The sequence below is a fragment of the Schistocerca cancellata genome, chromosome 1 (assembly GCF_023864275.1).
Source record: "Schistocerca cancellata isolate TAMUIC-IGC-003103 chromosome 1, iqSchCanc2.1, whole genome shotgun sequence".
In the NCBI taxonomy this organism is placed as follows: domain Eukaryota; kingdom Metazoa; phylum Arthropoda; class Insecta; order Orthoptera; family Acrididae; genus Schistocerca; species Schistocerca cancellata.
Window position 1 is genome coordinate 602,741,999 of NC_064626.1, and position 5,028 is coordinate 602,747,026.

The 5,028-nt window shown below is 42.3% G+C and overlaps 1 pseudogene; it reads right to left on the reverse strand.

The window, feature by feature from the left end:
* Nucleotides 1-4,320: 4,320 nt before the first annotated feature.
* Nucleotides 4,321-4,438, reverse strand: LOC126105464 (5S ribosomal RNA; annotated as a pseudogene).
* Nucleotides 4,439-5,028: the final 590 nt, after the last annotated feature.

Below are 5,028 nucleotides of genomic sequence, written 5' to 3' on the forward strand. Positions count from 1 at the left end.
CTTGAATTAGCGTTCCAGTTTCCAGTTCAAATGGCTCTGAGCACTATGGGACTCAACTTCTGAGGTCATTAGTCCCCTAGAACTTAGAACTAGTTAAACCGAACTAACCTAAGGACATCACACACATCCATGCCCGAGGCAGGATTTGAACCTGCGACCGCAGCGGTCTCGCGGTTCCAGACTGCAGCGCCTAGAACCGCACGGCCACCCAGTTTCCGGCGCAGTTATAGGGGTGTGCGTCACCGCCAGAAATCCTCAACTTCTCAGGCTTTTTGAAACCTGTGAGATACGCAGTGTTTGGTATGTATTCACAGAAGTTAGAATCACCTTATATCTTGCGCTCTGCCGCGCCTCTAGATGTGTTGGAAATTGTTACGAAAGAAACACCAGGTTAAAGGGGTAGACCAGGATGACAATCGATTTTGATATCGATATTCATGATTTTTTCAATAAAATAATAAACGCGTTGCAAAACGAACTTTATTACTCTATTATACGCTCTTTAGGTTGTGTTACGTATTTTATTTTAGGAAAAAATTGGCACCCAGAGGACACTACACGACATCGACGAAAGGCCTCGCAGCAACTTTCAATCTCGAAGAAAATTCCTAAACTGCTTTAAAACTGATGATATTACCTAACGTAACAAGTAGGGATATTAAAAAAAATGATTTTTAAGAAAATTTTGGCATTCTGAAGTATAAGGATATTTTTTCGAAAAAAGTAGTTATAAAAATGAGGACCCAAAATCGAAATAAAAATATATTGCCGAGATCCTACTTACTACGTTAGAAAGAACGCCGACTCGCAAGTTACAAAAAGGTAGAATGCGATTGTCTGTGTATTTCATGAGCTGTAGCTCCAACCAACTCCAAAATGTTGTTTTGACAAAACAAGAGTTTAAAGTTTCAACTTGCCTTCCTCAATACTGAAGCTAACAAATCTTAAATCGACAGTGTCAGCACCGAACAGTTGGCCTTGTTTTTCGTCAGTGTCGAAACACACTCATTATAGAATAACCGGCTTGCGCTCACCAATAGAAGTATTTTTTTGTTCGATTGGGATTACTTTTCGAACTTATTCTATCCGTATCAATGCGTTTGTTTGTCATTTTCAAGCACTCACGTTTTGCCTCGTATGAAAAACAAGAGAAATGCCAAGTTAAACAGGCGCGAGATAAGCAAGTGCTTTCAGACTGTTTACCATAAGCGACTCAAAAAAAAAAAAAAAAGGCTCTGAGCACTATGGGACTCAACTGCTAAGGTCATAATTCCCCTACAACTTAGAACTACTTAAACCTAACTAACCTAAGGACATCACACACATCCATGCCCGAGGCAGGATTCGAACCTGCGACCGTAGCAAGCGACTCATGTTACTAGGACAAATCTGGTTGAGAACAGTGTTTTAGTTGCTACTAGTGCCCTCTGTAATACTATCCGAAACTAACACGACCCCTATTCCGTCAGTAACTATTATAGTATTACACCGATTGCATTCGAACGCTCGGACGTGCCAGACCCACAAGCAGTAAATTGCAGTTTTCCACATATTTCAACATTTATGGCACACTTTATACGAATGAATTTTAAAAACAGACTCTCTAAGGAACATTTTAAGCCAATAAAAACTATGAAAAAAACTCTATCCAGGTATAAACCATTTAGGGGATTAGTAGACACAGCTGATGCTTCTTATTTGCTAGTTTTTCCCCTTTTTATGATTAGAAACACTCGCTTACGAAAAAACCTTTGATTGCGAGGTCGCAAAAGCCCAGTTATGTTTACTGCATTCGACGTCCCACATATTCTCTGTCATGCAACCACAATATTGGCTGCTAATGGCAGTAGGGGGTGGGATTGATGGTATCCACTGGTGCACACAGCATGAGGCTACGGAGCAGCTTAGTTGAACTGCTTAGCCGACGAGTAACTCACAACAGCGTTACAGTGCTAGTGCTGTTGATACAAAGCGGAGAAATGGCAAGGGTAAACAAAGCAAACATTGGATTATTTCTACAACAACAAACGTCGAAGTCGTCATTTCATCAGAAGGAAACCCAAGGATTTCGCTAAGTGAAAAAGAAGTTGAAACGTCCCCTTTGAACAATTTATACACGACTGTGCTTAACCTGACACACAATATTATTTAGCGCAACGCAATCTGACTTTCAAAAATCCCTACAAAAGAATGGCCCTGACTAACATTAACCTATACCTTTCAGAAATCACTTACCTCACAAAAATCTTCATTACTCGAACTACTGCAATACAGCGAGCGCCACTACTGCCAGCTAAATAAAAGATTCAAACTACTGAAGGCACTAACTACTGATAGGGATAGTTAGCAAATGAAAGATTTTAATAGAGAACAAACAATGTATTTACCTTAATATCATCAAAAGTCATAATATATGTAATTTCAAAACTCCGCCATTACCTTCCACACATCCACCACTGCTGGCGGCTCACCTCTAACTGCGCAACGCTACGCGCTGTTCACATCCAGCTGCCGTTGCCCAACACTACAATGGCAGACAACAATGCAAACTAGCCACAGACTGCACACAGCACAGCCAGTGATTTTCATATAGAGCGCTACGTAACGTTGCCAATAAGAAAACATAAACAGCCTACTTACATAGCCCCCACGCTCCCCACAAAAAATTTTACAAATTTTTTTGGGCAGTGGCCAATACATATTTGAAAAATTTTTTCATAATTACAGTAAGAAAGATATCAAATGCACACACTTATTAATACAATGTTGGTCAAAAGCTAAAATATTCTCACAGTCCATAAAGACAGTCCAGATTGTTCATTACAGTAAAATTGCAGTGTTTTTCTCAAAGTCTGAGCAGTAAAAGACAATGCACACGGAAGTAGTTTTCCATGCAGTCTTGAACAAGTAGTGTTGTCCTTCCAACGGAAAGACAGTGCTGACTCTTGACATGCATAATGGGCCACAGCAGAGCAAACCCACAGCAGAGCCATTCGACGTTTTGAAGAAGATTGGTAGGTAGGTCATCACAGAGTAGACCCACTGTAGTCCTGGTAGAGATTACGGTATTGGTGGGCCACCAGAGGCGCAGAACCACTGCAGTCCTTGTAGAAATAATGGTATTGGTGGGCCATCAAAGATGCAGTGACAGATGAGATATTAGCGTTTCTGCAAGATGAGTCATTTGAATGTGAGGTGTCGTATAGCTTGAGTGTACAGAGGACTTAAATGAGGACTACAATGATGACGATACGTGTTTAACAAGCGCAAGTAGTATTGAAACAGGTGTCGGCCGATGTCGCTCATCATCCTTGTCGGAAAGGAAGCCACAAATCCCGTCTCCAGTGAAACGTAGTGAAGGACTGCCACTGTCCAAGGAACAGGTACTAAATATAATTAGTACGTGTAAGATCATCCGCAGCGTGGTAAAAAATCTATTCTGAGCAGATTCCGAATAAGTCCGCAGCAATATGACGGTGTGGTGAATAAGAAAAACTACGAATATTCACGGAAGGACAAGGCGCACTTGTTACAAGAACTGGTGCTTGTGCGTTTCAAGGATGCTTGATACAACTTGCAGGACGTACTTGATAGTGGCCTGCTACGTTACGTGCATCAAATTGTGCGCGACATAGATTACAATGGTTTCAAGGTAAGCAGTGGATGGTTGCATAATTTCAAACAATGCTACAGAATTGGAAATTACAGGTTGACTATGCACAGGAAACTACGAAATCGGCCCGAAAATTTGTAGCTGATATAAACAAAATTATCCCACCCTCCAGTAATGAATTTGGTTTCAGCTCCGACCAGTCGGGATTTGAAGAGAAAATGCATGTGAAAGGAACTGAGGAAATTAAGAGGTACCAAGAGAGTTCTAACAAGATCAGCTAATATTAATGACTTATTTGTATACAGTTATGCCGACTGTTAATCTGGATGGTAAATTGGCTGGAAATTTATTTATTGTTCTGCGAGAAGTTGGAGGTGCTCTGCCCCCCCATGATTCTGTCTCGTGTGCGCAATCTTGCAAGGGAGGTAGTGAATATCTATGTCACACCAAGCAAGAGTGAGAAAACGAGAGTAAGGAAACTACAATTATGGTATGAGCCTTGCTTCTGGCCTGTACTAAACTAAATTCCTCCCGAACAGGCCATGAAGGCCCAACGGTACCGACCGGCCGCCGTGTCATCCTCAGGGCACAGTCGTCACTGAATGCGGGTATGGAGGGGCATGTGGCCAGTACATCGCTCTTCCGGCCGCAACTTCTCAATCAAGTAGCTCCTCAGTTTGCCTCACAAGGGCTGAGGGCACCCCGCTTGCCAACAGTGCTCAGCAAAATGAATGGTCGCCCATCCAATTGCTAGCCCAGCCCAACAGCGCTTAACTTCGGTGATCTGACGGGAACCGGTGTTACCACTGCGGCAAGGCCGTTGGCGTTTCTGGCCTCTAGCTAGTCAAAATAACTTTGTTTCACCAGATTCCGGGTATACGTATAAAAATCACACTGCTTTAGAGCAAACTGTTCCTCCTGAAAATTGTGTGACATTGCATTTCATACCACTTGGAACCACTGGGCAAATTCAGCCTGTGGATGCTGGTTTTTTCGTGCCTATGAAACACGTTATCGCACTATCTGCAGCTACGTCTTAAAGGATAGCCAGTTTCACAATAAACTCCACGACAGACTGTTCCGCAATCGGTTGCATTCCATCACACTTCATCACTTCTCATCTCCCCGTTACACGAATATGATTCGACATGCACTCTTTAAAAATGGATACGTAGCTGACCGTCGTGCGTGGTTTGAAGCTTCCAAGGTGTTCGCCTTCGATCTTGATGGTGCGATACTTTGTAATCACTGTGGCGTGCCGTTTTTCATTCGGTGTTTATGGTGGATGTTAATGGTTTGTTTTGAATATTTCTTGAATGTCGGCGACCTCTATCTTGTGAAGGGTAATACGTACAACCCATAGAAGGTCCATCACTGTGAAACGTCCCCTTAGAACAATTATACAAGACTGTGCT